The sequence below is a fragment of the Pleurodeles waltl genome, chromosome 5 (assembly GCF_031143425.1).
Source record: "Pleurodeles waltl isolate 20211129_DDA chromosome 5, aPleWal1.hap1.20221129, whole genome shotgun sequence".
Taxonomy (NCBI): Eukaryota; Metazoa; Chordata; class Amphibia; order Caudata; family Salamandridae; genus Pleurodeles; species Pleurodeles waltl.
In genome coordinates, this window is record NC_090444.1 from 1,201,480,594 (window position 1) to 1,201,492,966 (window position 12,373).

Consider the following 12,373-nt stretch of genomic DNA (forward strand, 5'->3'; position numbering starts at 1 on the left):
TGGGAAACTCTGTATTTCTCAGAACCTGGCCATATAGTATATTAAAAAAGATGGTTCTGTCAGATATAATACGTTATCAATTATCTCAAATAATATATGCACAAATGCTTGTGAAGTTAACTCATATGTGAAAACAAATTACAAAACATATAGGCCCGAACAACAGTTATCGGATGAATGTTGGAGGTGGAGTGTTCTGGTTGGCTACGACTGAGCCCTAGTCAGGCAGAACTCACCATTCCCATCAGGGGTGGGCAGTTACACTCACTGTATAACCTGAGCTCACCCTTGGGTAGCTTGGCACAGAGCAGTCAGGCTTATCGCAAGGGCAATGTGTAAACCAATTGCACAGCAATACCACAGAACAATTAAGCTGAGCATCACCAAAGAGACTTCACACGAGGTGTATGTAAATAAGTTTTGTATTCAACATCCACACTAATTAACACAGCATGAATAACATGTAATTTTGGGCAGGAATCATCATTTTAAACAACACTAGCAGTAGTAGGCCCAACTGTGTTAAAATAACATTTGCAGTATGCACACGTGAGAATAATAATACAGTCCGTCACAGCATCCACATGGTGTCAAATGTCAGATTGAGACCCACCTTAGCGATTACTCCAGCTCAATTATACACAGGCTTAGGGTGCACCCTGGTTCACAATGATAGCAACAATATGTACATACAGAGCAATGTAGCACTTTAAATTAGCTCTGCAGCCTGGGCCGTACAGGTAAAATCTAAGGTCAACCGTGTAAATCATCTGGCAAGAATTAATGTGTCTGGCAACACCGTCATGCGGTGTAACAATTGCCCATAATCGCTTCCACACACTCACTCCGCACTGCCAACCGGTGCCACGGGTATCAGGCGGCTTGTAACTTATGCACTTGTATACACTCATTCCCAACACCCTAATGCAGTGCTCTGATATCCTGCAGGTTAGGTGTCACTCCACTTGCAGACCACCACCCCCTTTGGGCCCCATACCCTTCCTCCACCCTCTAACTGGCCCTACTACCCCGCCTCCCACTAGCTGAAGATGCAGACAGTTTTTTCCTTGGTGCTAGGCCGCACACGGCAGGAGTCACTCTTGTTCAGGCACTCAGATCGATATGGGGAGAAAGGAAGAGACACCAGCAGAGCAGATAACAGTCAACAAAAGGAGGCTTGGCCACCACTAAGGAGTTCACTGAGAGGCCTCCTGCGGGGGCCCAGATCTGCAAACCACGGGGGAGCGCCACAGGGGGACACATGCTGATCACAGTGGCACCCAGCCAAGCCAGGCAACCTAATATACAATATGTGACAAATCCTGCACCTGGGAGGAGGCGCAACGTCTGGGGTGTGGTGACTTGAGAAGCTCCAGGCGGTCCCAGTTGCACACAGGGAGATACCAATCCCCATCTCCCTGAATGGAGGTGCTACGTCGGGTGCGCTATGACTTGAGTCACCCCAGGTGATTCCGATCACCATCGCAATGCCCATTGACGGACCTCCCTGAAATTAGGCTCAACGTCTGGTGCGCAATGACCTTAGTCGCAACAGATAGGTTTTGAATGCACACACAAAGTGCTCAATGTTGTGCCTCCCTGGAAGGTGGCACGTCTGGTGTGCGATGATCTGAGTTGCACCAGACAATCCTTGAGCACGCACAAGGAGGAATCCAATTCCGTGCCTCTCTGGAATGAGGCACAATGTCTGGTGCCCGATGACTTGAGTTGCACCAGAGGATCCTGCTACACACACAAAAGATGCAAGTTTGGTGGGCCACACGAGGTACGATACGGCACTGCTCCTGGGATGCCCACACCTTTGAGGGTTGTCACCTATGACACAGACACTGCACACAATGAGCATGCAGTTGGGAGTTGCATAAGAGAATTGTGACGCACTCAAGAAATGCAGGCCAGCGGGGTCCCGCACCAGTTAATCAACTCACAACAAGCCAGCCACTTATGAGTGTCGGGCCACACTCCTTGAAATGTGGGCAATACTTTAAAGGCACTGCACCAGACAAACCCGGTCTACACATAGTATACTTGCTTCAGTATTTGTACTGCTGTTTCCCCATAAAGGCCGGCCGACGATGCGAGTACTTACGAGGGCACCACTCTCCAGATGACACCTGTAGAAGGCGTAGGTCCCTCACAGGAGGTCTTTGATGTCCCTAAGACATCCACGAGAGAACAAGGGTCATGCCGTCGTACCCTTGGAGAGCACACTTCAGAGTGCCACACTGCTGCAACCAGTTTACCAGGCCAACCACAATGTTGGAAGGGTACACAGTCCGTTCCTGAGGACAGTATATACTCCCTGTGCACAACAGAGTTCTCTAGCAGTGTGCACCATGTGGTCCAGCGCCTCCGTCCTACGTTCCTGCAAGCATAGCTCTAAGTTGCTAAAGTGTGGTTCCAGTAGATATACTAAAGTATGCCTTTGAAGTTGGGGGTGGTTCAAAGGGTTCCCCTTTAAACCACAGATGTCTTCCCTAAATTTCAGTCCTGTCTGTGATGGGGCCATGGAATGCAGATTGTTGTCTTTATTGGGGCCATGAACTGGCTCTGAGAGGCCAAGAGTCAAACCTCTCCCTCCAATCTATCCAGCCAGGCCCACAACTGATGCCCAAGTTTTATGGCTGTCGTTGGGGAAAGCACAGATAGGCTTTCCCAAGCCTCCAGTGAAATGTTGCTGGAATTTAAAGGCACCAAAAGAGAGTTATTACAACATAGAAATGCCCACTTCTTAGAAGTGGCATTTCAAGAGCATTACTAACAAAACCTCCTTTACCATGGAAAGGGGCTTTACCTTGTGATTCCAATGATAGCAAACACCATGAGGCTACTCCAGTGCAATCCACTGTTGGAGTTCAGGATCAATTGTAACATATCCCCATCCTAACCTACGGGCAGAGCAGCTCTCAAGTACTGAAAACACACATGGTTTTTTTTTTCACTACATGGGCACATGTGCCTTAGCGCACACACCAGTCTGCAGAGACAGGCTGGACACAAGTTAAAGGACACCACACGGGTGCAAGTGCCCCCATTCAGGCCTGCTATGATAGGCCACGTACAAAGGGGCAAGCCAGTGTGCACATGTGGGTCAGTGCCACTTTCCCGGCATAGGTCAGAAGGTGTGCACGCTTTCACACTGTATTCACAGTGGGAAAGCGCCTAGGGCCCCAAATGCACTGTAAACCTCATTTTGCAAGTGCACACCCACTGGCCTACTGTGTCAGGCTCAGTCTACATTTGAACACCATTGTGCAAGTGTGCACATACTGGTGAGCAATGGCTGAGCCGGTCCCTTATTGGACACCATGGGGCAAGTGTGCACATACTCACCTGCCAGGCCAGGTCCAGCACATAATACCATTGTAAGTGTGCCCACTCCGACCCACAGAGCAGATCGAGTACACACTGGTTAGCGCCACTTCCCACCAGGCACAGGAAGGGCGCTGGCACTTCCACACTGTACTCACAGTGGGACAGTGCACTGGGTCCTAAGGCCTATCACAAGGAATCAGCGAAACCTATGGGAGGGACAGCCCCTCTAGGTAGGGAGAACCTGTGTGGGGGTTCTTCCCTGCCTGGGCAGGAAACAAACTGGAGTCCCTGCCTTGCGCCTACCACCTTCGCTGCTCTTCAGGGGGTACCCTAGGGGTAGATTAAGGCATGCTCAGGGTTGATCAAGGTATGAGAGATGCCATCCTGGGCGCAGACGCATCTGAGTTTTCCCAGGCCTGCATTGTCAGGCATGATACATGTGTGTCAGGCTATTCTGGTGGGTGGCACACTTAGTGCAGTGCCCCACCAGATGCCTGGGCTGTACCTAACCCGGGTATGTGGTGTACCTTTCTACAAAGCACTCTTGGGTACAGTACCTCAACCGCTCACATGCGCGCTCCTTCCTGGCCCCTTCCCAAGAGCGCCAGGCAAAGTTCAGAGGAAAAAGCAAAAAGTTTCAGGGAAATCCCCCTAAAAAAGCCATTTCCACCAATGGATGATATGTATTTCATAGTCATTGACTAACAATACATCATATGATAAAACAATAAGGTGCTCCATACATGATAAGTGAAAAAAGTGCTTGTGCAGTGCATCAAAGAAAAAGAAGTAATTGTACACATTTAAAACAAGAACAATTCAGATTCTTTGGTGGGCCTGCCCACTACATCAAAATACTTTTTCAGTCTCTCATAGGTGGGCTAATATTCATCTATCCTCAGTTGCCCAAACGTTGGCGATTCGGTACAAGCAATATATGAACCACTGACGTTTTGACCCTCTTATGAAGCATGCGCTTTTTATGCATCTAACAGGGCCTTCATCAGGACTGGGTATGGAACAACCTGTATGATAAAATATACAGAATCATGCCTCATGTATTTAAAAAAAAAATGGGTACAGTCATGGAGAATCTTAGAAAAAAAACTCTATGACTCACCTGGAGTCACGGAAAAGCATGGATGACCTTTTTGTCTCACCACAGAGCGTGTGTCTCTGTATTGTGAACATAACGAATTGGGACATAAAAAAAAAATAAAAAAAAATGAAATGGAGGCAATAGGTGGTGTAGTAAAGCGTGTTATATTCACCTATTGCATCAGAAGGTGTGCTCTTCTCTAAATCAAAAAATGACAACTTGAATTGCTCGTCATGGGGAGCGGTCAATTGTAAATAAGATAAGTGCAAATAAAGGATCGAAACTCAACTTAATCTCAGTGAGTGTAGGATCCACAACATATATGTAACACATGTAATCTCATAACTACTTAACTATTAAAATTAAGGATACACGTGGAATACTTATATTCATCACATCACAATCCACACTGCTGAATCAGATAAGAAAGTGGCAAAAATAAATAAATGGAATAAAAATAGTAAAAAAATAGCAGAGCAGGAGGGTGCTGCAGTCTCGATAACAGCTTACCTCCTTCCGCTCAAAATGGTATTGTGTGTGCCGGGCGGCCTCTCAAGGCTGAAGGATAGAGGAGAAACGTCACTCTGACGTGTGCACGCATGCTTTCCACTAGGAGGAAAAGCACTACCTCCGAGATGGCTGCAGGAGGCTCAGAGGTCCATGACACACTAGGAGCAATGCTCTATTTATGGTGATACATTAATCAAGATAACAATGCGGAGACGGTTGTACTTGAAACAAAATATCTCCGAACTGGCAACCCAGTGCAGTGACAAGTTAAGTTGATTATGGTGATAACAATTGCCATAAAGGGACATGCAAAGATGTTTAAAGTTGCCATCGTACTGCAAACCATGATCTGTGCGCCTCTCTCTCACACTTCTTTGCAACAAGTCTCATAACACAATCATGGAACTTGGGTGGTCTGGGAGCAGAAGTGTGTCCCAATATTCAGAAAAATGCAAAATTAAGATAATCCCAAATGTTACCCTAGATGGCTCTCCCCCAGGTTGTTCCTGTGCATAAAGGCACCCTGCTGGTAGTCAACACAGTAGAGCAATGATCATAAGTGAATGTAACTACTCAATAATTGAGTGCTAGATCAGAGAAATGTTAAAGGGCTTTATTATATAGATCTCAAAGTCAAGCGGTACAGTATAAATGCCATAAAGGCTCAGATGCAGAATTATACAGAGGAGTCAAAATCAGAATTAATTCTGATTTTTAATGAGGAGCACAACTGGTAAAGAATTGAACAGCTTCCTCTAGTAGGAAATCCTAAAAATCCAGCTCACCCCTAAAATCAAAAGGTTCTTATAAACAGTTCTTGCATAACAAATTAGAGAATGAGAAGACTCATTGAGGTATGATCACAAGCAACAATTTTCTTGGCAAATCATAATTTTATACCTCACTATCTTAGAACCTAACCACTGTCCCATTTTAAAAAAGCATCCAAGTCCATCCATTACTTTGCCATCCGGAAATTTAAGAAACTAATATGAAACATTTCAACAATGACGCTTCACACAAATGAAATAGACTAGGCCCAACAACGGAACTACCACGGAAGCGCCTTAGAAACTTGCAACAGTTAGGAACAGTAGAGAATTCATTCAAGCACATTAGTAGAAAACCATCACATTAACCTGTATTTGGTTCTGCAGAACGTGTGAGAAGATCAGGTGAGCAGCAGGGGAACAAGATGGGAGGAGATAAATTCAGGAGCGAATGACAGCATAGCATCAGAACAGCATCCATTCTATCCATTACAGTGTTTTCATAAAAATATGGCACAACTAAATTACGCCTGCTGTCCTACCCAGCTCCTCTGGCTGCTGCTGCCTCTGCCTTTTGACTGGGATGAACTGAGAGCCTCCTGACTCTCAGTTCGTGGCCCTCCTCCACCCGCAGGCTCGTCCCTGTGCCTTATCCCTGGTGATCTAGTGGCCACCACAAGTAAGTATTTCTCTCTGTCGCTCCTTCACTCTTGCTTTTTCTGCCTTTTTTCCCACTCGTTTTTCCTCTTCTTTTTCACTAGTTTTTCCTTTTTCTTTTCCCTACTCCCCTCCTTTCTTCTGCCCCTTCCCCATGTGAAGCTCCTTTTCTCACCCTCCCGCCTCCCAGCTGACTCCTCCCCTTCTTAATGGCAGCCGCAGCGCAGCCACGCCAAAGGAAGCCCGTCTGCACTCGGACCGCGCCCAGCACCAGGAACCCTCAATCTTCATTAAACCACTCCCTGACCTGCATCCGTTATGATGCCGAGACCCTCCTCCGCCACAACACCGGACCTCTCAGCAACTGCTGCATCATCTTCCCCAAGGACACCCACGGACCTTTCACCTACAGGAAGTGCAACTTCAGCGCCAGCTTCAACATGTTGAAGGTACTCTCTGCACACAGAGATACCAACAACCCCATCAACTGCTTGCTCCTGAACATCCGCTCCCTCCACAAGCACGCCACCGAACTCTACGATTTGATCGACACCGCCCAACCGGACATCGACTTCCTTACCAAGACCTGGACCGATCCCACCTTGGGACCAGACATCACCATCACCATTCCCAATGGATACAGCATCCCGGCCAAGCAGAGGACTCGCCATTATACACAATGCTGTCCCAGAAGAACAATGCACCACCATGGAACACCTTCACTTCCTGGTCCACTCCAACCACAACTCCTCCATTCGCGGCACGCTGGTGTACAGGCCACCCGGCCCCCGCCCAGTTTTCATAGACATTGTAGACATTGCTATCCGCAGGCCCTGGTGTCAGACGACTATCTCCTCCTCAGCAACCCGAATTTCCACTTCGGGGACCGCGCTGATCCAAACACCACCGCTCTTCTCGACAACCTTGCCACATTCGACCTCAGACAGCTGGTCTCCGCACCCACACACATCGCAGGACACACACACTGGACCCCATCTTCACCTCAAGCAACCGGATCACCATCAAGACAATCTTCACTCCAGTCGGCACCGACCACCACTGCATACACTTCACAATCACTGCAGCCACACCCCAGGGCCCCTCACAGGAAATGGAACGAAATCACCAATGAGCAACAAACCTCATCGCTTGCAAAATACCGCCCTCCTCCCTTCGATGACACCAACACATCAGCACGCAATCTTAACGCATAGATCACCGAATGTGACGACACTCTAGTCCCCCTCTGGCTGACATCAGCCAAACGCATACCCAAGAAAGCCAGCTGGTTCACCACCGAACTCCAAGAATCAAAGTGTACCCACAGACATTTAGAAAAAAATGGAGTAACAACCAAACCAGTGAAGACCTTGCCTCATTCAGAGCTGCTACCACTGAAAAATCAAGAACACTAGGAAGGACACACTCCAGGAGCGCATCAATTCCTCCGCACACAACTCTAAGGAATTCTTCTCAGTCATCAAGGAGTTCACAGATCCCCCTCAGAAGTCACCAGCATTCCCCCGTCACAGTACCTCTGTGACAAAATCGCCACCTTTTTCGACCGCAAGATCCAGGACATCTACGACAGCTTCCTCCTGGAAAATCCTGGCACCGGAACCTGTGAACAAGCCTCCCCCCAGGAACCCGCCCAGACCATACACAGCTGGTCCACGCTCCCCACAGAGGAAACAGTCAGCATCATGAACAGCACCACTCTGGAGCCCCCACAGACCCCTGAACACACCACATATACATCAGAGCCAGCACATCCATTGCCTCCGAGCTCCGGAACACAATCAACTACTCCATCAACACTGGCACCTTTCCCAAGGACTGGAAACACGCCACAATACGCCCTCTCCTGAAGAAACCTTCGGCCGACCAATCAGAACTAAAGAATCTCCGGCCCATCTCGCTGTTAACCTACCCCGCCAAATTACTGGAGAAAGCAGTCAATGTACAACTACAGAATTTCATTGAGGCAAACAACTCCCTGAACAGCTCCCAGCCTGGCTTCCGCAGCAACCACAGCACTGAGAAACCCCTCCTGGCAGCCACCGACAACATCCTATTACTCCTAGACCGCGGCCACACCGCAGCGCTCAGACTCATCGACCTCTCAGCAGCTTTCAACATGATCTCCAACAGCACCCTGCCCACCAGACCCATGTCATAGGAATCCGTGGAAGAGACCTGGAATGGATCTTCTCCTTCCTCTCCGGAAGGACGCAAAGGGTCAGACTCCCACCCCACACATCCAGACCCACAGGAGTCAACTGCGGAGTACCTCAAGGATCCTCACTGAGCCCCACACTGTTCAATGTATACATGGCCCCTCTAGCAGCCATCGTCAGAAGCCACAGTATCAACATTGTGTTATGCCAATGACACACAACTCATCATTTCCCTCACTGAAGCCCCGGATACTACCAAAAGGAACTTCCACTCAGGAATGGAAGCTGTCACCACCTGGGTGAGAGAAAGCTGCCTCGAGCTCAACTCCGACAAGACTGAGCTCATCATCTTTGGAAATGCCACCTCAGCTTGGGACTACGCCTTGTGGCCCACATCCCTTAGGGCCCACCCTGCACCGACTGACCACGTCCGCAACCTAGGCATCATCCTCAACTCCTCCATAACCATGACCCACCAGGTAAACTCAGTAGCCTCCTCCTGCTGGCACACACTCCGCAAACTTCGGAAGATCTTCAGATGGATTCCAGCAGACTGTCACAGGACAGTCACCCACGCCTTAGTCACAAGCAAGCTTGACTACATCAAAGCCCTCAACGCCGGCACCTCAACTAGAAACATCAAATATCTACAACTCATCCAGAACGTTGCCGCCAGACTCATTCTGAACCTCCCACGCCGAGAACACATCTCCCAACACTTGAGGACCCTCGACTGGCTACCGGTCGAGAAGCGAATCACCTTCAAGCTCCTCACCCACACGTACAAGACCATACATAACGCAAGACCAGCCTACCTGAACCACTGTGTCTGCTTCCACACCCAGCTAGATCCCTCCGCTCCACCCAGATAGCCCTGACCACCATCCCTCGCGTCTGCAAAACCACCGCCAGAGGACGATTCTTCACCTTCATTGCAGCTAAGAGCTGAAACAACCTCCCCCTGTACCTCAGACAAAGCCCATCGCTCACCATCTTCAGGAAGAACCTCAAGATGTGGCTCTTTGGATGAGGCCTCTCCCCTCCCCCCCAGTGCCTTGAGACCCTCACGGGTGAGTAGCCATGCTTTACAAAAACTGATTGATTGACTGATTATGTTAAACTTGTTTCAACTGTAATCATGTTAATTCAGCATTCCCATATTGGATCAAATCATTGCCCAATATTATTAATTATTAATGAAAATTATAAACCCAGAATAATGCTACTACAGTGGTCATCATGCAGGCATGGGAACAATTTCCACAGAGGGTCAAAACAAAGACAACACAGTTCCAACCACACATCCTACATAGTGCAGCACTCAATCCATGTAGGCAAGTCTTTCAATGCCTAAAGTAGGGATGGTAAGTGATATATAAATGTTGCAATACAATACAGAACACGCTTTGGAGGAAAGTTTTTTTTTACTCCAGATGAGGTACATTTGAGCCAGGGGATTTATGAATAATTTGAGTTTCAAAGAGTAAGGGTGTAAGAGGTACACCATTTGAACATGCTGCAACTTCTAATTTCATATAGAAAGCCATATCGGGCAATGTCTTCTTGAACACTGAATTGATTGATAGAAACTGTGATAAAAGAGGTGAGCGTGGCCATGTCTGTGTTTGCAGCACATTTGCTAAGTGGAGAGATGAGGAAAAGGGGGTCTATGTCTGGATGTAAACCGAAAGACATTTTGAAAGCAGCAGACTGGCACAAAGCTGGTACTTATTTTACATTTAGTCTAAAGTGATTCAGACATGTTTCCAAGGTTAACAAGAAGGCTTTGAACGTGCATAAGCTAGCCTCCTGTCATGAAATAAAATTACCAGTCTCGAAATAGCTGTAAAGAGAATCAAGAACGTGTTAAAGAGTGAAATGCAAGCATTATCCTCCCGACTCTCTTGTAGCAGGTGTGTAGGTTTTAGTTTGTTTAAAAAATAAAATAAAGAGAGCGGTTCAAATGATAGTTTGTAATAGGCTGTTATGTTTTGTGAGTTGGAGTTATGCAACAGTGATGTTTTTATAGATTCAAAATGTTTTGTAAGATTTATAATTTATTTTGGAAATGTTTTAACCGCAATGTAAATAAGTTTGAAATGATAAATACTGTCTCTCTTTCAGAGACACAGAGATAGAAGTGTCAAGAAGGCTGTGTGAGGGTAGATGGCGGTATTGCTTCATCTGCTGGCAAAGGAGTAGAGGTCTAACATCAGTTTCAGAGCACCAAAGAGGGCAGTTCTGGAGCGCAGCTGGCAGTTACAGTGTTCTGATGGACTCTGTTTATCTCTATGGCTATATTTTTTGAAGTGTTGCAGTTGGGGTTTGCATTAACAAAATCTAGATTTTCCTTTCGCCAATGTGGAGAATTATCATTCTCACTTCTTCAACAACTGAATACAGCAAACAAACAGATGCTGAGTGTCTAGTTTACAGTGAATAGAATCTCGGCTGTGAACTCCATGTGAAGCATTTTACATCTGCTTGACATTACAGCTGTCTAGTTGATCTATTGGTTAAAATATATGTAGAGTGGGCCTTTTGTCAGCCCTTCCATTGGCCTATTTGGATCTGCTTCTTCCAGTCATTTTCATTTAGTGAGACATTGTCAATTAAACTGTATATCAGATGGAAAGATTATTTCCCATTCACTATCAAACTACTAGCTGTTTGGTGCTTCATTCCACCTATTATGCAGGGATTGTACTGTAAGTCGTTAGAGGCTAGTTGTACTTATTAAAAACTATACTCAATTATCGCATTTAGTCACACTCAATTCTTTATCTCATACATGTATTGTACATAGAAAGCAATTCTTGCTACTGTCGAGCAGGCAGTTGTGGAATGCTTTCGTCATGACCATAACATAGCCTCCAAACTACCTTTATCACTGGGGTGACTAGCGCTGGTCCACAAAGGCCAGATCCAGACTTGATTCTCATGATATACACAAATGATGATTTTACGCAAAGTTAATATAAGTAGAACTCTATGACACGGTCAATGGTAATCCTGAAAATCAGACCCAAAGCCAGCCTTCGTGGACCTCTGCTGGCCATCTATAGTTTATCACAGGGGATGGTGATCTTGGGGCCTGCCTGTCTCAATGTGTAAAAAGCAATTAGGAGGTGTATGTACATATTAATAAGTGGGTACTTGATCAGAACCACAAATTCTTCCAGCACCACAACGCTACCAGCACCAATACCACACCGCCATCAATACCATCACCACCTACAGTACCACCATAACCACCATCAATAAATACATCTCTACAAATACCAATAGCCCTACCCCTGCGAACACTCCCACCAATACCACTAATCCCACCACCAATACAATGACCACCAACACTCCACCACTTATTTTCCCACTCATAACTCTAATACTGGCACCACCACAACACACCACCAATATGGCTAATACGATCAATAATATATATACTAATACTGCCAATACAATCAACACAACAGTACCAAAGCAATCACTAACTTAACACAAATACCAATAGCCCCACCACCAATGTTATCAACACCAAGACCACCACCACACTATCAATACTACTACAATACCTCCATATCGATGCCCCACTATTACCATTAATGTTAATACCAGCACCACCATCAATATAACCAACAGTAACAGCAATACAACCGCCGATATGACCCCCACCAATACCACTAAGACCAGAACCACCATTACCACCATAATTAATACCATGCCACCGTCACCACCACAATAAGATAACTACCAGTAATCACCCAATACCCCCATCTCTGAACAAAAACCACAGCACCACTACCTCAACAAGCAGTTGGAAAGAA